The sequence below is a fragment of the Varanus komodoensis genome, unplaced genomic scaffold (genome assembly GCF_004798865.1).
Source record: "Varanus komodoensis strain SLA01 unplaced genomic scaffold, ASM479886v1 scaffold17, whole genome shotgun sequence".
NCBI lineage: Eukaryota > Metazoa > Chordata > Lepidosauria > Squamata > Varanidae > Varanus > Varanus komodoensis.
In genome coordinates, this window is record NW_025335505.1 from 21,014,770 (window position 1) to 21,023,061 (window position 8,292).

General features: G+C 44.4%; 1 protein-coding gene across 4 annotated transcripts in view; it reads left to right on the forward strand.

Annotated features, from left to right (window-relative positions):
- Positions 1-2,170: 2,170 nt before the first annotated feature.
- Positions 2,171-8,292, forward strand: part of ADNP2 (ADNP homeobox 2) — a 20,147-nt gene continuing 14,025 nt past the window's right edge. The window contains exon 1 of one of the 4 annotated variants that reach the window (XM_044426339.1): positions 2,171-2,191. The gene's annotated coding sequence lies outside the window, so the exon portion shown is untranslated. Of the gene's footprint in view, positions 2,192-3,554; positions 3,597-3,731; positions 3,957-4,212; positions 5,550-8,292 lie in introns of those variants that run through there. The other 3 variants (XM_044426337.1, XM_044426345.1, XM_044426338.1) reach the window with 3 other exon arrangements.

The window sequence follows — 8,292 nt, forward strand, 5'->3', positions numbered from 1 at the left end:
TGTATTTGTTTTGCCAACATACTACAAAAGGAAATGAAAGGCCAATCAACAAGTTCTTCCCAAGCTGATACATGGTAAAAGAAGATACTGAAGTTACCATGTGTTGTGAAATCAGTTTGGATGCAACACATCAGCTTCAGCCAGTAAGGACCCATCACAAAACGCCACAGTTCTTTAAGATGGTAAGTGCTTTTGGCTCAATACCAATTGGTCTTTCCTTATCTGTATAGTATAAATAACTATTTGAATAACAACCTAGAACAGGTAGGCAATTATTTTTTGTTGCTAAATACTATGAAACAATCATAAAGCAATTTGCTAAAAGGGGCGGGGGAAAGGCTACAGTTCTAACATTTTGAAGAAATGTTTGCTTTACTGTGTTGTTATTGTGCTCTGGCCTTGAATCAATATAGTACTCATCTGTCAGTTTTTAATCTTTTCTTTCTCCCTTGTTTTGCCTATCCAAGGTACATTGTAAGCCTCTAAGGACATAATTCTATGCATGTAGACAGCAAAAAGTCCTCCTCCTAGCATTCTTCAGCTAGCCTATTGGCCAGAGAAAGCTGGGAGTCCTGGGCATGTTTCTGTATAAATATGCACAGGATTACACCTTAAGTATAACACCTAAAACAACTTTGACACTGGACTGAAATTAAATAATAGTAGTAGCAGCAATTTAAACTGAAAATCAGTTGGGCTTTTGAAAAATATAAACGTTCTAGCACAATGGGATTCTATCCAGCCTGAAGAGAACATTACTAGCAGAATGGATTTCCCTTCTTCACTGTGGCCCACCCAGTTCTTATCTAAAGAGTTGGGTGGTTCTCTGAACCCTTAGAGGGCATGTATAGGACAATAGGGAGAAGGAGGGAAAATTGAATCACATTTAAGTTTGGAGACAGTATACATTAAAACAGTAACATCAATATCATAACAATATAAGTGGCAACAAATACAACCAGAGAAGCAATGCAAAAGCATCACTGTATTTACATAAACATGTTCACAAATATACCAGGAAATTTAAAATGTTTTAGTCTAGCATAAAAAAACTTAAAATAGTGCCTGTCATGCTTCCTTAGAGAGGGATGTTATTTATTTATTTATTTATTTATTTATTTATTATTTAACGTTTTTATATGCCGTCCCCTTGCTACATAGCCTCGGGACGGCTTACAGAGATCGTCTGCAGAATTTGAAGCACAGCATGGTCTGACACAAAGAAATACTTTTTACCCAGCTCATGACTGACCCCTGAAAGATCAAAATCTATAAACCTGTGAAAGTCCTTTCTGTTCTGTGTGGTGTTGACTAAGCTGAGTGTGGTGAACATGGCCACAACGTATTGCTAACCGAAGCAATTTTCACCTCTCCAATGTTCTCATGGGCCAGCGCTTCACCCAGGCAAGATCTGATTGGCTCCATGCATTGCTAATCAAATGTTAAAAAAAGAGTAGTGTAACACATAGTGGTTTGTTGTGGGGATGCAGCCTTCATCAGCTGAGGTATTCATGCTTCCTTCAGCACAGTAACAGACATGGGGACATGTCTGCAGCCACCTGGAAAAGTCCTATTTGGGGGCCCTCCTGGACCCCCTGATCGGACAATGCCTTCTCTTAGTTTGTTCCATCTGACAGTGCCCTTATTCTGGAAGAGTTCCTTTTACAAGTTGCAATCCATTGCCATGGGTGACATATCCATGGCCTATTATTCTTCATCCAAATTCACATATCATGTCAAGCCAAGGCAAGAATGGCTTGTTGTTATATGTGAATCTGGGAGAATTGTCAAGCATGGCATACTTAGTACCGTGAATCCCCATGGAGAAACAATGCTTTCTTCTAGAATTTCCACATTTCCCCCTTGCTTTTCATGATATGTAAATCAAGCTACAATATTTTTCAGTAATTTCCCCATTCCTGACAGTGGGTTGGCGCCAAGAGCAACTGCAAGGGTTGCAGCCACTCGAACCACCATTTTCTGCTGCACTGCTCTCCACACGATGGCCGAGTTGCAGGTGGACAGAGCACTGATTGGCTGTCTCCACACTCCGTCTTTCTCCCCGGCACATACCCTCCAATGCTCAGCTGGATTGCCCACCCCACCCACCACCTTGTCTCATTTCCCGCCTCACACAACTTTGTGTCAAACTTTGTGGGAAAGAGAGGCGTCTCAGCAATCCAGCAATGTGGTAAGTGATATAGAAGGGCAACTTGCACTTGCAGCTGGACCCAAATGTTACCTCTGAAATGTGGGAGCAGCTTCAGCCTGCTCTGATCCTACGTTTTAGTCACATGTGTAAGCATCATATGACTGAAAAGTAGCATAGTAAATGATGCATGTAGTGCTCCATCCCGTTGGTTCAGTGTTTCATTTAAATCACATCTCACACATCGTTGCCACTGTTATGTAATAATTACGTTAACACTCAGTTGGTTACCACTTCCCATTATGAAATTAGATCACATATTGATATCATATTAAATATATTTTTAAAAAATATTCACACGAACAAACACTAGGGCGACAAAAGAGCGGAAACTCCTATTTTTATAGAATGCTTTGATTCGAAGATCTTCAACTAACCAATAAATGTGGTTTGTCATTAAAAGAGAATGGAAACAAAATGGTTTGATCTCATTTTTTTGTTGTTCCTTGGAAGAAGATCTTATTTAAGATCTTAAATAACCAAGGCCAAGGCATTAAAGATAACATTGTGAAGTAAGAACTTTATACCCGAGAATTTTCATAATGTTTTATTATCCATGCTAGTATCTTCCCGTAGCTGCATTGGTTGGCAATTCCATTGGTCATATGGAAGAATCCCCATCAGTATTTTAATAATTTCCAATGACTTAAATAAACTTCACCTAAATTGATAAAAGGTTTGCTATTTTGAGGATGGATTGACTTAGTCTTCTTTCTCTTTGAAGGACACTCAAGCGCCTCTTGAGTTGCTCCTTCCATAAGAGATGCAAGATTTGCACATGGAAGATAATTCCTATTGGAGTTGTTTTCAAGGTGTATCAATTATTGCAAAGTGAACCCTAAAATACACATTTTCTTAATGGGTTTAGTGGTTGCTTCCTCCAATGGTAAACACAGCTTCTTCATATGGGTAAATTTCATTGGCTGTTGCATGTAAAGAGGGATTTCAGAACATACTGATGCAAATAATGCTTCCACAACATTCTATGCAAATGGTCAGGAGCACTGCTGCATGACCACGTGATAGCATCACATGAGATGACGTCACAAGACCACGCCCCCGATGGGTGACGTCACGAAACAAAGTCACGCGGGGATGTCTACTTTTTGTTTGTTGAGGTGTCAAAACACGAGAGGGAAGATGAAGGTAGCAGGTGATCAGTTTTGGGATTGTGGCATTCTAATGGACTCCTAGAGCGCTCCCCACAAGCTGAACTAGCTTTCCTAGAGAGTTAGTGCTGATGGAGGGAACCAATGGGAGCCTTGTACCAAGTTTCTTCTTATTGGTCAACTGTCTGATATGCAAATGAGAGGGGACGTCACTTCCTGGGACAAATCGAGCGCCATTTTCTCTTTCTGGCTCTGGAAGGAGGGAGGAGTAGCCGGAGGTGGGTGGATGGAAGCGGGGGTTTAATCGTGGTGAAGGAAGCCGGGCATAATAGTGTATGGCCGGCCGGCCGGCCGCCGCCTGGCCAGTGATGCTGCTTCTCCGGCGGCCTGTGCCTGTGCTACTGGGGCACTGAGCGCGGGCTGCAGGACGGGACGAGGAGGAGGAGGAGGAGCCGGCCGAGGCTGGGCGGGGCGGCCGCGGAGCGAGTGACCGGCCGACCAAGCGGCGGCAGGCAGGAGGCGGGCGGGCGGGCGAGGAGGAAGGCGGCGGTGGAGGCTGCAGCGCGGCCGCGCGCCTCAGGGAGGCGCCAGCGCGAAACGGGCGGGCAAGCGGCGGGCGCCCCCTGCAGCCCGGACAGGTAGGTGCGAGTCCCGCGGCGGCGCGCGCTCCCTGCTGCTGGCGGCGCCGTCCGTCTCCCAAAGGTGCGCGACCTGCGGCGGAGAGGAGCCCGCCCGGCGCTGCTCGCGAGGCGCGCTGTCGGCCGAGCCGGAGGACGGCGGCGGCCTCATGGGGGCGTCTCGCGTCCCTGGCGGCCGCCAAAGATGCGGAGCCGCGGCAAACGGAAAGGACTTTCCCTCTGCCGGCGCTGCGAGTCGATGCCGCGCGGGTGATAGCGGGACGAGGGAAAGGAGGCTGAAGAGCCCGCGGGCGTGCGGCTTGCAGCTTTTCCTCAGGCGCCCGACGCTGCCGCCACCTCTTTCACCTGCCATTTCAGCGATTTCAGGAAACCCCCGGCAGCGTTTGGGGCGGGAGGCGGGAAGCGCCTGCTTTGTGCCTCGGTAGCCACCGGGAGACCCGTTGTGGCAGAAGGAAAACAGTTGGCACAACCTGATAAGGGGCTATAGGAGCTTGGATTGTAGGGATTTCCGGAGGGTGGCACCGCAGGGAAATCAGTAGTGAGTCTTGTGGCGCCCTAAAGACTAAAACATTTATTCTTGAATAAGCTTCGGTCATGTGCAATAGCCCACAAAACCTCATGCCAAAATAAATTTATTAGCGTTTAAGGGGGAGCAAGACATTCTAGGATTTTCAGTAAAGCCTTCGCAGTAATGTTAGAGATACAGAGTGGAATAATCTGTCTGGTGGTTTATGTGTGACTTTACTTAGCTGTTTTGACATTTTTCTGCCCCCCTCCCCCACCCCGGACTCCAAGTTTGGTTTATTTATAAGTTCAGGTAATTTACATTCTTACAAGGTGGAAAGAAAGACTTGGTAGCTCACAGTTACTAATGCAAACCATTCTGCTTAACATGTAGTAAATCATCTCTGTTTGCCATGCATATGAAACAATTCATATTAGAGCATTGTTTAATATAGGCCAAATTAAACTGAACCTTAGAAGCTAAGAGCCAGAGTTTTTCTTAGCTGCATTTATGGCAGCCAGAGATTGGGGGGAAAAAAAGCTTGATGAATTATTTTAATAGTTCTTCACTCTGCCTGAACTAATGTTTCATGAAGGGAGTCTGAGAAACTGAGGCAAATAGCGGTGATAAAAAAATGAAGTTCTCAGTGTTACTGACCAGCTGAAAGTTAATTCACTAAGTTCTTAAAATAACTCAAACATGAAATTGCTGATCTTCTAACAGAAATACGTTACATGATCTTGAGATCAGTCTCTGAAGCTGAGAAATGGAGAATTGTCAAATACATTTTAAAAAAGGGATCCAGCGAGGTCTGTTAGCTTAACACCTGTTTCAGTTAAATTGGTTGATAGCATTAGTAAAGATACAGTTGGTAAGAATATAGAAGGATATCTACATGCTGTACCATGAACTAGCATGTCAAGTCACCTTTGCTAAGCTGGAAGGGTGCTGACCTGCAGCCAGTTAGGAGACAACATGTAGAAGTGGAGCAAGGAGTTGGATTTGATGGCTTTGTAGGCCACTTCCAACACTATTACGATTCTATTCTGAAACTCCGCTGAGAAAGTATCAACATTGCTTCTGCAAAGGTAAATCCTACTTCACTAACCTTTTGGAATTCCTTGAAAGCGTCCATAAATGTGAACAGGTGTGATCTGGTAGAATTTACTTACTTGGACTTACTAAACACTTTTCACATAGTACTTTACCAAAGACTCCTGAGCAAACTTAGAAGTAGTGGAATAAATGGAGCAGTTTGCTTATGGATCATTAACTGATTAAAAATCAGAAAACGGAGAGTAAAAATGGTAAATCTCCCAACTGAGTGATGTAAACAGTTGAGTCCCAAGGGGATCTGTATTGCGATTATTGCTTTTTAATGTCCTCATATATGATCCATTGAACAGTTAGGTGGCCAAGGTTCTGATGATAACTAATTATTTAGGACAGTTAAAACTGTAGGATCGTGAGGAGCAAAAGAATATCCCCAAATGGGGAATGAACATCAAAATGCAAATGTGATTCAGGTTAAGCAAATTTAAAGTGATGGATGCTGGTGCAAAAAATCCCAACTGCAAATATAAACAGAGTTGTTGAGATTGTGATGGACAGCATGATGCAAGTGTCAACCCATCATAGTATGAAAAAATCAAAGTTCTTGTTAGACCAAATTAGGAAAGAAACTGAGAAGATCAAGATCATACTTGCATTGTATATATCAATGGTGCATCCGCACTTAGAATATTGTGTACTACTCTCATCACTGCACCTAAAAAGGGTATTGTAGAGTTAGAAAATGTAGAAAGGGGCAAGGAAAATTATCAAAGAGATGGAGTAACTCCTTTGCAATGTCTGGGAATATTTTGTTTAGAAAAAAGTCAAGTACATGGAAACATGATAGAGATGTACAAAATGATGTATGACTTGGAGAAAGTGAATACGGAGTCACTTCTCCCTTGCATAATACTAGAACCTGGGGACAGAATCTGGTACTGGAAGTTGATTGGTGGGTGTTTCAGGAAAGGAGATGATGATTATAATTTATTTCATTTCTGCATAGCCAGAAGTGTGGCTTCTAGATCAAGAGAAGTATTACTACCACTCTATATGACTCTGGTGCACCCACAACTGGAGTATTGTGCTCAGTTTTGGGCACCTCATTACAGAATGGATATGGCCAAGTTAGAGTCAGTGCAGCGTAGGGCCACAAGGTTGGTGGCCGGTTTGCAGGAGATGGGGTATGAGGCGAGACTGAGGGAACTGGGTCTTTTCAGCCTGGAGGAGAGGAGACTCAGAGGGATATGTTGGTGACATACAGGTATGTGAGGGGATGTCACACGGAGGCAGGTAGAGACCTGTTCTTCCCTGCAGAGGAAGGCAGGACGCGCTCCAATGTAGCAAAGCTCAGGGAGCCAAGGTTCCATTTGGATGCCAGGAAGCACTTCCTGACAGTCAGGACCCGGAGGGTGTGGAATGGGCTTCCACGAGGTTGTTGAGGCCCCATCAGTGCGGGTGTTCAAGGATAGGCTGGACATGCACATGGTGGGCATGTCATAAGCGGAGCTGGCTGGAGCCAGAGGTCAGACTAGATGGCCCGGGAGGCCCCTTCTGACTCGCTCTGTTTCTTTGTATTGTCCAAAGCTCTCTGGGAGGTTCACAACTTTTCACAAAAAGACAAAAACATACACAAAACAGTATAAAATCTTATATTTGCAAAATTTAAGCTGCTGAAACAGGTTTTCAAAACAATTTTTCCAATTCACGAAGGCTATGAAATTCCTGTGAGAACAGGACACTCATAATCTGATGCTGAAAAGGTCTTCAGTGGGCAGATCATTCCCTCACAGTGGGGAGACCTAGGGACCAGCACTGAGAAGGCAATGGAGGTGGCACTCAGGGGAGGTCCCAAGATGTTGATCATAGTCTCTAGGTGGTCGAAGTTTGGGAGAGACCCTTGGTCAGGTTTTGTGATTCCAGATTGTGTAAAGCTTTAAAGGCTAGAGCCAGCATCTTCAGTTGGGCTCAGAAATGCACAGACAGCTAACACAAGCAGGAACTGCATTGGCACACAGTTAAACTTTTGCAGTATCTAGCGAACGCCTTTGATTTGGATTGTTTTAAAGGGGGATTGGACAAAATCATGGAGGATCAGACCATTGATGGCTGCTAGTTCCAGTGGCTGTATGCTGGCTGCTTTACCACATAGTCAGTATGTCGTCGTACACCAAGTGCCAGGGACATAAGTGGGAGGGTGCTGTTGCACTCATGCTCTGCTTGAGGGCTTCTCATGGGCGACTGATTGGCCACTCTCTGAACAGAATTTTGGACATGATGGACTTTTGTCTGATCTGGTATGGTTCTTACTGTCTTATGAACGCTCAGGCAGAAAATGAAGCGACTGATCCAGGTCAGTCAGTGATTCCATGACTGAGAATGCAATCCTTAGCACACTTACTGAGAAGTAAAGATTTCTGAATAAATACACATAGACTTGCACTGTGTATTCTCAAGGTTTGGTACTGATGGGGCCTGTTTGATTCTAGAATATTTTTATGCATGAACTGATGTGAGCTGGTTTTATTGGTTTCTTGAAACATATAGAATATACGCAGGCAAACTACAGCCCTTGAAGGCCTGAGACGGCTGATTTCCCCTGAATCACACAAATAACACTACTATAACACATGGGATATTTGTCTGGTGGCCTGGGGGACCACGATTATGAAGATGGGGATGGATTTGGTGCTAGTGTGACTTCAATAGGGGGAATGACATGCGGAGATGCATCTCTGGATATTCTCCCATTTAATTGATGCATCCTTTCCCCCCACC